The sequence below is a fragment of the Onychomys torridus genome, chromosome 1 (genome assembly GCF_903995425.1).
Source record: "Onychomys torridus chromosome 1, mOncTor1.1, whole genome shotgun sequence".
NCBI lineage: Eukaryota > Metazoa > Chordata > Mammalia > Rodentia > Cricetidae > Onychomys > Onychomys torridus.
The window spans coordinates 104,500,190-104,516,916 of record NC_050443.1 but is presented as its reverse complement, the minus strand read 5'-3'; the positions used below and the strand labels follow the sequence as shown (position 1 = coordinate 104,516,916).

General features: G+C 47.3%; 1 protein-coding gene across 2 annotated transcripts in view; it reads right to left on the bottom strand.

Annotated features, from left to right (window-relative positions):
- Nucleotides 1–1,680, bottom strand: part of Sgf29 (SAGA complex associated factor 29) — a 30,999-nt gene extending 29,319 nt beyond the window's left edge. For both annotated transcript variants that reach the window (XM_036169559.1, XM_036169570.1), the window contains exon 1: nt 1,502–1,680. The gene's annotated coding sequence lies outside the window, so the exon portion shown is untranslated. The remainder of the gene's footprint in view (nt 1–1,501) is intronic.
- Between the last annotated feature and the right edge of the window lie 15,047 nt (nt 1,681–16,727).

Below are 16,727 nucleotides of genomic sequence, written 5' to 3'. Positions count from 1 at the left end.
TTTGGCAGCCATGCTGTTTGGTTCTAAGGTTGCTGTCATAAGAATAAACTCGGGGCTGGAGAGATGGCTCAGAGGTTAAGAGCACTGACTGCTCTTCCAGAGGTCCTGAGTTCAATTCCCAGCAACCACATGGTGGATCACACCCATCTGTAATGAGATCTGGTGTCCTCTTCTGGCCTGCAGAGATATGTGCAGACAGAACACTGTATACATAATAGATAAATAAATCTTAAAAAAAAAAATAAATAAACTCATTTAATCTAAATTTGAATTGAGCGTAAGTCCCAGTGGATTCAAATGCCACAACAGAGTACTGAGCTAAAAATATAAATGTGAGGGGCCAGTGAGAAAGCCCAGCAGATGTAAGTGCCTACACCAAGCCTGAAGACCTGAGTTCAATCCTAGAAGCCAACATAGCGGAAGGAGAAAACCAACTCCTGAAGCTGTCCTTTAACCTCTACACAAGTGCCATGGCATGAACATGATTGCCTTCACACACACTAACTACTTTTAAAAGGTAGGTAGAAACGAGAAAGCCAGGCAGTGGTGGCACAGGCCTGTAATTCCAGCACTCGGGAGGCAGAAGCAGGCGGATCTCTTTGAGTTCAAGGCCAGCCTGGTCTACAGAGTGAGATCCAGGCCAGCCAGGGCTGTTATGTAAAGAAACCCTATATCGAAAAACAAAAGCAAACAAAAACAAACCAAAAACAACAAAAAAGATAGAAATGAGTTAGCACCAATATAAATGTTATTTATACTCAAAGTGTTCCAGGAAGTGAACAGAAAGAAAGGCAAGATGTTTATGTATTTCAATGGTACAACCATTAAAGACATGGAGCAAGAGTGTCAGGTAATGAAAGAGGATGTTGCCAAGCCTTCATCACTTAACTTGGCAACTCAGAACTCAAGGAGGCTTTGGTAGAGCTGTTTCTCCGGAATGACTGGAGCAGGGCTTCCCTGGAGAGAGCTGACTGGAGAATGGTGGGGGAAGATGCTCATGAGTAGAAGCCGACGCCCTAGGCTGCAGGTGTGAACTGACAGGTGAGTGAGCTGGAGGGTGGATGAAGTTAGACTGCTGTGTACATGGACACCTCTCGGGAATGCGTCGCTCAAGTCCGTAGGCTCGGCACTTGGGGCTGGGGCAGGACTACAGGGAGCTCAAGGCCAGGCTGAGCCAGACCGTCTCAAAAACCAATCAGCTTTTGCACAAGCAGGAAGAAGTGCAGGTGTCTGGGGCCCAATCGCAAGCCGCGCACCTCACCAGGTGCCCGCCCCGAGGGAAGCCAGCTCCTGCGGCTTCCCACCTCGCCAGGGTCGGAGGGCGCACGCGCAGACCCAGGGAGCCGGGGCGCAGGCACCCACAGCCCCGCCCCCTTCCCCGTCCAGCGCGCTTGCGCGTCTCCTCCGTAGCCGCCTTAGCGAGCGGGGCGCCGGGCAGGAACGCTGGCCCTCCGTTCCCGCGCTGCTTGGAAGTAGCTTGCCATGGTCCCGTCCCACCTACCGAGTCTGGGGCGAAACAGCACGTCGCGCTGGTAACTGAGGTGGTGGGAACAGGAGAGACGCTGGAACGCTTCCTCACAGGGTAGTACAGCACTGGTGTTCGAAGGTTCGCGGCACGTCAAGAACCACACACGCTGTTTTCTCTTATGAGCGCGGTCGAGCGCGGAGGACTCCTTTGCGCATGCCCGATACTTCTCTGTGACGTGCTGCATTGCACCCTGGGAAACGTAGTTTTTACTTTGACACCTGTACCCTAATCTACTTTTAACCATGACTTAATACATCAGAGTGCTTGTTTGTTTTCTGTGTCTTTGCATACTCCCCCGAAAACTTCCATGTAAATCAAGCGAACCGAAAGGCATGCATGGAGCCTTGCCTAGCTTGTGGGAGGTAATAGGACCGCATCCTCGGCACCAGAAAAAAACAAGAGAACATCGGATTGTTGAGAGGCCTCCAGGAGGCATATGAGAACTCTGAACTTTAAGCTAAATTTTGTTGGGAATCTAACATTTATCCAAAAATATTTGTAAATTATCAATAAGCAGTTTTGAGCTCAGAAGTCACCTTTTTACAGAATCTTCCCAGGAAATAAAAGATGTAGACATGCAAACCTATAAACGTATTCCTTGGAAACCTACCTTGTGGCCTTAGCCTGGTCCTTGTTTCAATCCTCAGGACTTCACCCACTCCGAGTATCTGTACTAGTATTTCATACATAACCCCTAAAAGGAGGTCAAGATGTTTTGGTGGTTGGGGGCACTTGCTGCTCAATCATGCGGACCAGGAATAGAATTCCAGCACCCACTTCAGGTGGCTCACAACTGCCTGTAACTCCATTTCCAAGAATCTGATGTCCTCTTCTGGCCTCCAAGAACACACACACACACACACACACACACAGAGAGAGAGAGAGAGAGAGAGAGAGAGAGAGAGAGAGAGAGAGGAAATAAATCTGGTTTGTTGTTGTTGTTGTTTGGGGGGGGACAATGTTTCTCTTTATAGCCCTGGCTGTCCTGGAACTCACTCTGTAGACCAGGCTGCCCTCAAACTGCCCTCAAGAGATCCGCCTGCCTCTGCCTCTTAAGTGCTGGGATTAAGGGTGTGCGCCACCAGCAGCCAGTGAAAATAAGTCTTGTTTGTTTTGTTGCTTGACAAAGTTCCAGCGTTTCGACATTGCCAATCATACCTTTTCAGCACCTTCTTGCTTTCTATGACTTTTTTTTATGTTCATTGTTGTTTTGCCTGCATGTATGTCTGTGTGAGGGTGTCAGACCCCCCTGGAACTGGAGTTACAGACAGTTGTGAGCTGCCATTTGGGTGCTGGGAATCAAATCTAGATTCTCTGGAAGAGCAGCCAGTGCTGAGCGGCCAGTGCTCTTAACCACTGAGCCATCTCTCCAGCCCATTTACTTTCATGTTTAATTATTCTCACTATGTGTTAAGGGAGTCTCCCTATGCCTGTTCCTTTGGGAAATTTTGTGTGAGCTTTGGTGAAGGATAAGAATATATACAGTGTGAGGCCAGCCTGGACTACAGAGTGAGTTCTAGGAAAGGCACCAAAGCTACACAGAGAAACTTGTCTTGAAAAACCAATATATAGGGGTTGGGGATTTAGCTCAGTGGTAGAGCACTTGCCTAGCAAGCGCAAGGCCCTGGGTTGGGTCCTCAACTCTGGGGGAAAAAACAAAAACAAAACAAAACAAAACAAAAATACCAATATATATATTCTCTTTAAACAGACAAAAAAAAATCCCAGCCATATGGGACTATATAGAATGATAACTCTGCCTACTTCCCACACAAGACTCCCCATTATGCACACCCCCAATTACACCAAGAATAGAGAAGTTAAAAATTTATTAACTGAGCATATCTGGTCCCAGAGATGAAAAACACACAATCGAGAGAAACAGTGAGTGCAGATTCAGAGTCTGGGGCCATTTAGGGAAAGGGTTCAGTTAATTAGAGAATAGTGTCCGCTATTAGTGGCTCACTGCATGTATGGCAAGATCTGGTCTGCCCCACGGCAAGCAGATTCTGTTAAGGAGTTAGACGTTAGACTGGCTCAGTCCCCTCGGCCATACACAGGAGCACACCTGAATCAGAATGGTGTGGTATAATGGGAAAAGAGAAAGATGTCAGGACCTTCTCTTTGGGGGCTTACAAGGAGAACAGTTCTGTATCATAAGACAGGCACAAAGGAATACAATCAGGGAACAGTCCAGTGCTGTGCTACACTGTACAAATGCTGCATCATGCCCTTGAGGAGTGGACTGGCTCTTACCGGTTAGTTTCTCAGGACTCAGTGTCTGACCCCTCCTGACCGCAGAGACTGAGACGGTGCAGGACGAAGTGTAAGAGGGTGCCTGGCGGGGTTACTGGACCTTAGACAACAGGCATTTACATTCTTGGTTTTGCTTCTAGAAAAATCCTGGTAGGGTTACTGAACCTTAGAGGACAATAGGTGTTTAGATTCTTGCTAAACTTGTTGCTTTTTGCATCAAGAAAGTGCTGTAATGGCACTGACGACCTCTTTTACCCCAGAATCGTTGTCTGCTTTCAATGTTGACTGTGCTCAGACTATAGTGCAATTAGAGTTTATAAGGTGCAGCCTTTTTTCAGCAAATGCTCAGCCACGCTGATTGGCCCTTAGGTCCTGCCAGTCCCCTCCCTCACCAACTCAACGTCTCCTCTTTGGGACCTGAACCCCACTGGAGCTGGACTCTGGCAGTTTTGTTTTTCGAGACAGGGTTTCTCTGTGTAACAGCCCTGGCTGTCCTGGAACTAGTTCTCTAAACCAGACTGGCCTCAAACTCACAGAGAGCCTCCTGCCTCTGCCTCCCGAGTGCTGGGATTACAGGTGTGCACCACCACCACCCAGCTGAAAATAAGTCTTTTAAAAATCTATAATTACAGCCTGGCGGTGGTGGCGCACGCCTGTAATCCCAGCACTCGGGAGGCAGAGGCAGGAGGCTCTCTGTGAGTTCCAGGCCAGCCTGGGCTACAGAGCAAGATCCAGGACAGCCACCAAAACTCCACAGAGAAACCCTGTCTCAAAAAAAAAAAAAAAAAAAATCCCAGAGCCTGATATTGGGGTACCTCTTACCTCTAAGACTCCTCAGCCTGAAAAGGCTTTAGTTCCTGTCTCCTCACGTCTTATACATTTCTCTGCCCAGCCATATCACTTCCTTCTTGGTACTAGGATTAATGACCTGTGTGCTTCCCAAACAAAGGCATGAGATTTCAAGTGCTGGGATTAAAGGTGTGTGCCACCACTGCCTGGCCTCTGTTTAATCTAGTGGCTTGTTCTGTTCTCTGATCTTAGGGCAAATTTTATTAGGGTACACAATATATCATCACATATCTTTCTACCTAATATTTCTTCATTCCTCTCTCCTCCATCCAAGAACCCTTCAAAAGGTGGGAGCAGGTCGGGGCTGGACACCCACAGAGCCCCTACAGCTGGAGAGATGTCCAGCAATTAAGAACACATACTGCTTTTGCAAAGAGCCCAAGTTCAACTCCCAGTGTCCACATTGGTGACTCACAATGGCCCGTAATTCCAGCCCCAAGGGTATCTGATGCTTCTGTCCTTCTCTGGCACCTGCAGTCATGTGCACATACCCACACAGAGACATATTCTTTTTTTTTCGAGACAGGGTTTCTCTGTGTAACAGTTCTGACTGTCCTGGAACTCACTTTGTAGACCAGGCTGGCCTCCAACTCACAGAGATTCACCTGCCTCTGCCTCCCAAGTGCTGGGATTAAAGGCGTGTGCCACTACCCCCCAACCCTTTTCATTTTTTAAAGGTTTGTTATTTTATATATATGATTGCTTTGTCGGCATATATGTATGTACACTATGTGTATGCCTAGTATTTTAGGAGGCCAGAAGAAGGTATCAGATCCTCTAAAACTAGACCTACAGACAGTTGTCAGCCACCTTGTGGGTGCTGGGAACTGAACTGGGGTCCTCTGCAAGAGCAACAAGTATTCCTGACTGCTGAGCCATCTCTCCAGCTCCAACCTTGCATTTCTTAGCGTCACTCAATGAACGTCACTACCACCCATCCGGTCCCAGTTACATAGCCTTAATTTTGGAAAAATTGTATCATGAAGAATTTCACAGCCAGGTATGGTAGTGTACCCCCTAGTATTTGGGAGGTAGAAGCAGGAGAATCTCTGAGTTTGGGGCTCCTCCTATACAGAGAACTCCAGGACACACATAGGAAAACAGATATGTCTCAAATAAACAAAAGAATTCTACAATTTTTACTGCTTAGTTGTTGTTGTTGTCTTAGACAGTATTTCACTGTGTAGCCTTGATTGGCCTGGAACTTGATCTGTAGACCAGGCTGGCCTCAAGCTCAGAGATCGGCCTCCTCTGCCTCCTCCCTGTTTATTTTCAGAGGCATGTGGGGCCTGCACTCCTGACCTCACAGCAGCTGCCTCTAGGTGCTGGGATTACAGATTTACCCACCAGGCTAAATGCTACAAATTTTCCATTTTTAAAGGTCATAGAAACTATCTATCTCTTCGGAAAGTCAAATATGGACATAGTTGCTCATTATAAGACGTTTAGGTTTCACAATTGTGATCTTCATTACTTTTCCTCTTGCTATGAGTAAAAAGACCCTTAAAAAGGCAATGTAAGGAAGAGAGATAGATGTAGACAGATTTTTTTTCTTTGGACTGCCAACTCACAAAAAAATGACATGGAGACATTATTAATTATGAAAGCTTGGTCTTAACTTGGGCTTGTTTCTAAATAGTTCTTACAACTCAAATGAACCCATTTTTATTAATCTACACGCTGCCACATGGCTCGTGGCTTTCACCTCTCCTCCTGCATGTCCTGCTTCCTCCCTGTCTCCTCTGCATCTCTCCCGACTAGATTCATCTCTTCATTTCTTTCTGCCTGGAAGTCGCACCTAACCTCTTCCTGTCTAGCTCTTGGCCATTCAGCTCTTTATGAAAACCTATCAGAAGGCACCTTGGCAAAGACACATCTTCACAGTGTACAAAAAGATTTTTCCACAACAGAAAGGTTTATTTGGGTTTAGTGTTTGGTCAGGACTGATCAAGGTGATGTGAAAATAAAGAAAGAGACCTACCTCAACAGAAGGTTGTCTTTAATGAGAACAATGAAGGGCAGCTGCCTGTCTTAGAAGTGGAGACTTTTTTTTTTTTTTTTGGTTTTTCGAGACAGGGTTTCTCTGTGTAGCTTTGTGCCTTTCCTGGAACTCACTTGGTAGCCCAGGCTGGCCACAAACTCACAGAGATCCGCCTGGCTCTGCCAAGTGCTGGGATTAAAGGTGTGTGCCACCACCGCCCAGCATGAAGTGGAGACTTTTGTAGTAGAAAATTTCATATGTAGACCCCCACCCCCACGACCGCCTGCAAATTCTCAAAGTCAAACAACCTTCTCAGGAGTTTACTGGCTCCAAACTGCTTGCAGATGTTATTAGCCTGACAACTTTCCAGTCAGGGATTTCTCAACTTCCCTGAGGTTTTTAAGTCATTAATCCGTACTTACAACTCAAGATACAGTCCATCAAGTCACAGAAACAGAGTCACAGAAACCTACAGTTAAGAAGCAGAGATGCCCAAGCTGGCCTCAAACTAGTGATCCTCCTGCCTCTGCCTCCTTCAGCAAATCCCACCAGCATGCACCACCACCACCACCACCAGGACTGGAGAGATGGCTCAGCAATTAAAAGCACTAATTGCTCTCCCAGAGGACCCAAGTTCAAATTCCAGCACCCAGATGGCAGCTCAGGCAAAACACATGCCCATAAAAGAAGAAAAAGAAGGAGAAGGAGAAGGAGAAGGAGGGGGAGGAGGAGAAGAAGAAGGAGAAGAAAGAGAAGAAGGACGTAGAGATGCAGCCGGGCATTGTTGCACACACCTTTAATGCCAGCTCCTCAGGAGGCAGAGGCAGGTGGATCTCTGGTTTCCAAGCCAGCCTGGTTCACACTACATAGTGAGTTCCAGCACAGTCAGGGCTACACAGTGAAACCATGTCTAGAAAAACAAAAACAATGGAGTACTGATGCTTGCTAGTGCTCAGTCTGGGATCCCTGCCCAGGACTCACTATGGAGTCCAGGATCCTGCCCACAGTTCTGCCCAAGATCGAGGTGGGTCTTCCCATAGATGTGCCCAGAGGTCCGCCCCTTAAGTGATTCTAGACCCTATCAGGTCGACAATTAGCATTAACTATTACAGTTGTTTTTAAAATTTGCCTTCAATTCCTGATTTTCTATAAATGTTAGGTTTTTTGTTTTGCATAAGTCTTACTGTGCTGAAGGGAACAAAAGCCCCTTGGCCTGAGCACCGCCATTTTGACTTCAGACTCCATTTTACCTGCAGGGTGAAACAAAGTTCAGGTTGCCAAGCCTTAGGGGAGCTGAGAACTTTCCAATGGCTGACCAATCTCTTTCTTAAACAATAGAAATAGTCTGTTATGCCCCTTAGTTCTCTGAAACATTATGGCTGTTCCTGACAACAGAAAGAACAAATAAATCCGATTGGTTGGACTGAAAAGCTTACATTCTGTGTCGGTTGACAATGATGGAATACATAAGGAAAGTCCCTAACTTTTAACTTCTGATTAGCAGAAATTTAACTGTAACTTGGCAACAAGTGTGATTTTTGTGGGTATAAACCCCACTTCTGCCCCTGTTCAGGAATGCCAGGAAAGGCTCCCAAGTCCTTGTTTTGCAGCCCTGATTATGTGATGATTTATTAAAGACTTTGGAACCCATGAATGTTGTCTCTCTCCTTCCTCATGGCGCACAGCGGGCAAGGTATAACTGCATATGGAACTGCATATCTGCAGTCCCTGCTACTATGGAGAAGGAGGCAGGAGGATCATTTGAGCTCAGGAATTAAAGGCCAGCCTAGTAGGAGAGTCCAAAGAAGAGGGAGGAAGCAGGGTGTGTGTGTGTGTATGTGTGTGTGTGTGTGTGTGTGTGTGTGTGTGAGTGTGTGTGAAAATTCTGTCTTCCTTGTCACATCCTTGTCACAAAACAAACAAACACAAAACCAAACCTATTAGCTAGGCATGGTGGCACACACCTTTAGTCCCAGCATCTGGGAGGCAGAAGCACAAGGATCTCTGTGAGTTTGAGGCCACCCTGTCTATATAGTTAGCTCCAACACAGCCAGGACTATAGAGAGAGATCCTGTTTCAAAGCAGTTTTTGTTTCACCTGCCTCTTGATGTACTCCTCAGAACCAGAGGCTGAAGGGTGTCCTTAAGACCCCCATTTCCTTCCAGTCTTCCAAGTCAATCCGCCACTAAGTGCCTGCAAAATAAAGACACATTTGTCGGGCACCCAGCCCTGCTGGAAATGTTCTGCATGTATATTCATTTATAGACTACAATTCATGTACTTTCCCTTACCATGTCCACTCTAGTCCGAGGGCCTCCTCTGCTGAGTTATTCTATTGTTTTTAGCCTGGTGTGGTGGGTCAAGCCTCTAATTCCAACACTCGGGTTGGGGATTTAGCTCAGTGGTAGAGCGCTTGCCTAGCAAGCGCAAGGCTCTGGGTTCGATCCTCAGCACCCCCCCCCCCCGCCCCACCCCCCCACCCCCTGCCCCCCCACCCCCCAAAAAAAATTCCAACACTCAGGAGTCTGAGCCAAGTTCAAGGCCAGCCTGGTGTACAGAGCGAGTTCCAGGACAGCCAGGGCTACACAGAGAAACCTTGTCTTGAAAATAGCAACAACAAATCCCCAGCTTGAGGCTAGCCTTGATGCATAGTGAATCCCAGAGTCTTGCATCAGGTTGCAGAATACTTGCACAGCAGGAGCAAAAGCTTCCGGTTTGATTCTCAACTGCATAAACTGGGTGTGATGCTTAGGTGGGAGATGTATGAAGACCAGAAGCTTACGGTCATCTTCAGCAACAGGGAATTCCAGGACAGTCTGGGCTCCAAGAGACCCAGCCTAAAAATAAAAAAGCTTCCTATTGTTCTAATCCCAGTTACTGTTTTTTTTTTTCCTTATGCATTTTTAAGCCACGCTGTATTTTATTAGGGCCCTGTGTGGGCATGCATCAGCCACAGCCAGGCAGCTGTGCTGAGTTCACAGTACAACCTGTGGGAGCAGAACCCCACGACAATGTGGCTACCAGCGTTGAATTTAGGTCAGCAAAAAGTGCCTCTACCTTCGGCTCCATCTCACTATTCCCTTATGTGTTTTTTATTCAGTAAGGCTGGCCTTGAATTCCAGGGCTAGAGCCATCCTCCTGCTTCAGGTTCCTGAATAGCATTAGCCTGTTTGCTTGTTTGTTTGAGACATGTCTCTCTCTATGTAGTCCGGGCTATCCTGGAGTTAGATCTGTAGCCCAGGCTAGCCTCCAGTTCACAGCGTTCCACCTTCCTCTGCCTCCTGAGTGCTGGGATTAGTTTGCCACCACTTGGCCTCCCTATTTGTCTTTTCTTTTGGTTTCTTTCTAAGACCTGTGTCCTTTTGTTTACATTTCCTCATTTTTATATGTATGGCTATTTTGCCGCCTTCTTCTTCTTCTTCTTCTTCTTCTTCTTCTTCTTTTTTTTTTTTTTTTTTTTGGTTTTTCGAGACAGGGCTTCTCTGTAGCTTTGGAGGCTGTCCTGGAACTCGCTTTGTAGACCAGGCTGGCCTCAAACTCACAGAGATCCACCTGCCTCTGCCTCCTGACTGCTGGTATTACAGGCGTGCGCCACCACTGCCCGGTGTATTTTGCCTTCTTGTATGTCATGCCTGGTGCCTACAGAGGCCAGAAGAAGGGGTCATATCCTCTGGAATTGGAGTTACATATAGTAGCATGAATCTTAAAGAGTCTTATTAATAAAAAACAAACCTGGACCAGGTATTGGGATGATATGCTGGAAGATCAGAGAGACAGAACAAGCCACAGCTTCCTCACCTTGCCAATTCCTCAGCTGACCCTGTTTCCTCAGTCTGGATGGCTCTCAGCTGAACTGTGCTGCTCAAAAGCCTAAAAGCTTAACCAGCCTAGTTCTTGGTCCTCATGCCTTATATACCTTTCTGCTTTCTGCCATCACTTCGTGGGATTAAAGTCACCATGCCTGCCTGTTTCCAGTGTGGCTTTAAACTCACAGAGATCCAGATGGATCTCTGCCTCTGGAATGCTAGGATTAAGGTGTGTGTGCCACCATAGGTCTCTATGTCTGTCTAGTGGCTGTTCTGTTCTCTGACCCCAGAAAATTTTATTTATTTATTTATTTATTTATTTATTTATTTATGTAGGTTTTTCGAGGCAGGGTTTCTCTGTAGCTTTGGAGGCTGTCCTGGACTAGCTCTGTAGACCAGGCTGGCCTTGAACTCACAGAGATCCACCTGCCTCTGCCTCCCGACTGCTGGTATTACAGGCATGTGCCACCACCACCCGGCTCCCCCACATAAATTTATTAGGGTGCACAATATTTTGGGGAACACAATATCACCACAACATATGGCTGTGAGCCACCATCTGGGTACTGCACCAAAGATACCTGAAGAGCAGCCAGCACCCTTAACCACTAAGCCATCTCTTCAGCCCCCATGTCTGCTCTGTGACTTAGAACAAGTGTGCCATCAATTTTTTCTTATGTTTGAGACAGGCTGGCTTTGAATTTGCTTATTTTCTGCCTCAGCCTCCTGAATCCTGTGCCACTGAGCTTAGTTTAGACATCCAACATTTTGAAGTTGTTTAGACCCCTGATGATGGATCTCAAAAGTGCATCCAACCATTGGCAGTCACATACACTGTCATGGTGTACCACCTCATGCCTGCCCCCTTGTGGCCAGTGTGAAAATTTCTCTAGAATGTATTTTCACTAGTTAGAGAGAACAATACCTTCTTATATAGTCTCTTGAGAGTCTGTTCTAACCAGACTGGCCTCTCTAAAATGCAAATGTGTTCATGCCCTGGTACACCTATGTCCTGCTTGGGTCTTCTCCATCGCTCTCCTCCCTCAGAGCTTCTGTGACTGCCCAGGGAGCTTTCCTCTTCTTCCCCCTCCTCCTCCCCTCCTTCTAAGATTTATTTTTTTTTTGAAATTTTTATGTGCATGAGTGTTTGTATGCACACATGAACATATGTGTGCAGCGTCCACAAGGCCAGAAGAGGGCTTTGGATCTTCTGGAACTAGAATCACAGATGGCCATGAGTCACCGTGTGAGTGCTGGGAACCCAACCCAGGTCCTCTGGAAAAGCAGCCAGTGCTCTTAACTGCTGAGGATCTCTCCAGCCCTTCTCTTGTTTCTTTACCTCCATGGCTCTACTCACTGTGAATCTTTCTGACTGTGGCATCCTCTTTGCCATCTCTCTCAATATTGTGTAGATCTTGTGACAGTAACCCAAAAAGCCACAATTTTAGGTGATGGGGGAAGTAGTGGTCGTGATGGTGGTGGTGGTGGTGGTGATGGTGGTGGTGGTGGTGGTGGTGGTGGTGTGCTTGTATTTCTGGGAATCAAACTCAGGGCCATGGGCATGCTGGGCAAGTTCACTACCACTAAGCTACATCCTCAGCCCAACAGGTGTGGCATTTGATTCAGGTGTGGCCTGTCTTTTATTCCTTGGATAGTAAAGTCCACGAAGGCTAGCCTTTTTTCTGTGTTCTCAGCTTGGCATTTGATATAAGTATTTGTTAAGTAAGCTAGGCAGTGGTGCACCCAGGAGGCAGAGGCAGGCCAGTCTGTGAGTTGGAGGCCAACTTGGTCTATAGCTTGAGATGCTGTCTCAAAAATTTTTTTCCTTAAATAAAAGAGCAAATGAAGGTGCCATTTCTTGCTTGGGAAGGCTGTGGCAGGCAGCGTTTTGGTGGGGTGACTGTTACAGTCTTTGGTCCACAGCTTTGCCTGACCAGGAATTGCATTCTATCACCAATTTCTCAGGATAGCTTCCCAATGATGCGGCCCAAGAGACTGAGTCATTTGGAGAGAACAGTGGGGCTGACCAGAATGTTCTCCTTTCCTGGAGAAGTCTCAGCAGGTGAGGAAATCAGGGTCTCCATGCTCTCACCTTTCATCTTCTCCAAAGAATCTTGAAACACCTCAGAGAAGGCAGGCATGGCAGCCCACATCTGTGGTCTCAGCACCTGGGAGCCAAAATCAGGAGGACTGTGAGTTTGATACCAAATTGGTTTACACAGAAAATTCCAGGCCAGCCTGAGCTACATAGCAACACTCTGACTCAAAGAGGGTTGGGGTTGTAGCTCTGTGGTGGAATGCAAAGACTTGCGTTCTGTCCTTAGCACTGGGCGGGGAGGGGGGGAGGGCATACAGAGATCTTCACTGAAGGACAGACAAGTTCCAGAGCATAGCTTCCCAAGACACACTTTACACAGCTCTTCCCATTGCAAAAGGGTAGCTCAAAGTGTCCCTCTGCTTTCTTCTCTTTGGGAAAGGTCTTTTTGCCTGGAAGCTGCAGGTGTCTCTCTCAATTTCTCCCTGATCATGCCCACTCAACATGTCTGATGGAAATAAAAGGCTTTCTCTCCAAATACGGCCTGCCTTGGCAGGCAGGTAGAGGAGACTGATTTTAATTGAGTGAGTTTTGATCCTGGTGTTCACGCAAAAGCCACATTATAACCAGAAGGTGGCATCGCACGCATGGAGTCCAAGGAACACAGGAACTCAAGGCAATTGCTTTACCTCTACTTAGACTTAGACTATGACAAAATCTGAAGTCCACACTATAGCACAGAGGAAATGAGCTTCTCCGTGACCCCAGTCTAAGCTACATCCACTGTGCAGAGCTCGGTGTATGTTTTACTGTCTCCCCTTTACATCCTCAGTAAATAACAAATTCTCCCACCAAACACTACAGAGCCAGGTGTGGTGACACATGCCGATAATCAGTCCCAGCACACCGTAAGCTGAGGATCAGAGTTGGAGGGCTACAAATCAAGACTGTAAAAAACAGACAGACAGACAGGCCATGGAAACCTGCTGGATGTGCTGGGTGATGCTGGGCTAGGATCACCCTCTGAGGGCAGTGTGGCTGGACTCCCGGGTGTGAGGGCAGTGTCTGGGACAGGTTCCCCAGTGCTGCCCTGGGGGATCCCTAACCTCCAGACATGCAGCCTGGCAATGTTGCTGGCTCACCTTGCTAATGTGGGAGTTAGTAATTAAACCTAGATTGTTATCTTCTCCAAGAAGCCTTCACCAAAAATTACAGTACCATGCTACCCACATACCTCTTGTCCCGGCACTAAGCATTTAAGCTCCCTCCAAGATGAGGCATGGTGGCACAAGGCTGTAATTTCAGCATGCAGGAGGCCAAGGGGGAGGATAGCTGTTTAGAAGGTAGCTTCAGTTTGAGCATGGTGGCACATGCATTTAAACCTAGCACTCTGCAGACAAAGGCAGGTATAGCTAGCTCTGTGAGTTTGAGGTCAGCCTGGTCTACATAGTGAGTTTCAGGACAGTCGGGGCTACATAATGGAGAGATCCTTTCTCAGAGAGAGAGAGAGAGACAGACAGAGAGAGAGAGACAGAGAGACAGACAGAGAGAGAGAGAGAGAAAGCGGTGGAATCATCCTTTTGTACACTGTGAAGATGTGTTGCTCTCATTGGTTTAATAAAGAGCTAACTGGCCGATCGCTAGGCAGGGAGAGGTTAGGCAGTAGAGCCAGACTGAGAGAATGCTGGGAGGAAGAAAGACAGAGTCTAGAGGAGACTCCGAGAGAAGCAAGATGAGCATGCCATGTTAAAGAAGGTACTGAGTGGGGCTGGAGAGATGGCTCAGAGGTTAAGAGCACCGACTGTTCTCCCAAAGGTCCTGAGTTCAATTCCCAGCACCCACATGGTGGCTCACAACCATCTGTAATGAGCATCCTCTTCTGTGTACATAATAAATAAATAAATATTAAAAAAAAAAAAGAAGGTTCTGAGTGCCAGGTAGTGGTGACGCACACCTTTAATCCCAGCACTCAGGAGGCAGAGCCAGGCGGATCTCCGTGAGTTCGAGGACAGCCTGATTTACCCAGTGAGATCCAGGAAAGGCGCAAAACTACATAAAGAAATTCTGTCTCGGAAAAAAAAAAAAAAAAAAGAAGAAGAAGAAGGTACTGAGCCATGTGGTAGAATGTAGGTAAGAAATATGGGTTAATTTAAGTTGTAAGAGCTACTTAGTAACAAGCCTAAGCTATTGGTTGAGCATTCATAATTAATAAGTCTTTGTGTTGTTTACTGGGGAGCTGGTAGACCTAATGAAAAACTCCACCTACATAAGAGCTGTGTTTCTCAGCCCAGAAAGTGTAATCTAAAATCTAAACATAACCCCAAACTGTGGCTTCTGGCTCTATAAAAACCCACCTAATTGCTCAGAAAATGTAACTTGGGGTAGGATCCCCAAAAATGCACCTGCAGATGAATGCCTATGTGAGATTATGATGTTATAACTCAAACCTATATAAGCCATGGGAGATTTCTGTTCATGGCTCAAATCCCATAGTCATTAGCCAAGCCGCAGACTCATGCTTTTGTTAAGGAATTCTCCTTATCAATCTCGGTGGTGCTTGGAGTGATTCCTCACTTTTAAGGCTTAATTCTGCCCTTACGAGGATGGCAGGAATGTGCTTGGTTAACCCGGGATCAAAGCAGCAAGCACAATAGATGTTAGATGCCACTGGCTACACTGGAAGTAGATATGAAACTGGAACCAGATAGCATTTTAGGAAAAGAAACATTATTTGTTCTTTCTTTCTTTTCCAGGTGGGTGTTGGGCATTGTGGCATATACCTTTAATCCCTGCAGAGGCAGGTGAATCTCTGTGAGCTCAAGGCTAGCATGATTTACATAGTGAGTTCCAGGCCAGCCAGGGCTGCATAGTAAAACCTGTCTCACACAAAAGTGGCGGGGAGGGAGCCAGAGAGAAGGCTCAGCAGTTAGGCCACTTACTGCTCTTGCAGAGGACCCAGGTTCAGTTCCCAGGACCCACATGAGGACTCACAACCACTGTAACTCCAGTTCCAATGAATCCAGTGCCTCCTTCTGACCTTCTCAGGCACCAGGCACACACAGGGTGCACATGCACACATACAGAAAATCTTCTTTTTAAAACATAATTTCTGTATCGATTATTTGGGAATGTCACATCATATAGCCTAATTCTGCTCACCTCCCAGTTACCCCCTATCCTCCCCTCACCCCTGCAGTGCCCCCCAAAATAAAAATAAAAACATCAAAACAAAGCGAGCAAGCAAGAAAGCAAACAAAAACAAGAACAAAATAAGTCTTCAATTATCCATCTTTCCTGCCTCTCCAACACCTCTCCATTCATTCTGGTGGCATTGGGAGCAGTGTGTCACATAGCATATACCCTTTTGTCCAATCAGCTTTACTAGCAAATGTTCATTGCAATGAGTCATTGATCTGGTGCAAGGCCTCTGGTTTCTGGTACACCATCATCACTAGATCTTCACCAAAACTGTTCTGGGTATCTTTCCACAGGCCTACCCTGAGTCTTGGAGATCCTGTGGGTACTGGGTATTGTTTGGCAGGATCAGTCCCTTCACGAGCTCCAGCAGGTCCTAGATGGGATAGATGTTAGGGTGAGCCAACCCAAGGCCCAGCTGTGGGCCTGGGTAGTAGCTGAGCTGGTCAGTCCAGGCCACTGAGGCTGCCCTCCTCGGGCCAGGGGGTGGAGTCAGCTCCCATACGGTCATGCCATTAGCAACAGGGGCAGTTCTCCCTGGCCTGTAATGAGGGATGGAGCCATCTCTCCCAAGTGCTCGAGGGGTAGGGGGGAAATAGGAGAGGGAGACAGTTCTCCCGTGAGGGTTGGGGCCAGCTCTCTTGCTGCCCTGTCCAGCGAGAGGCAGGGCCAGCTTTCCCAGGGCCAGTGAAGGGCGGGGCTGATTCAGCGTGGCCCACAGATTTCATCATGTATGGTTTCTATGGCCCCTGAGGTGACACGGGCCACAGGCCCAGCTAGTTCAGGCCAGGACAACATCCTGGCTCTGGGTGGAAGCACTGGCCGCTCAGATCAGGATGGCTCTGTCGGAGGCATGACCCCCAGCCACCAGCAAGGCCACAGCCCCAACCCTGGATTTCCGTGTAACCTTTGGTGGCAGCACAGGCTTTGGACTTCAACAGACTCCAGTTGGACCATGGACCCAGATGTGGTCCCCAGCAACAGCCAGGCTGGATGTCACCATTGCCCCAGGTCACAGTGCAGGCCACTCAGATAGGCCAGAAAATCTTTTTTAAAAGGTGTGTGTGTGTGTGTGTG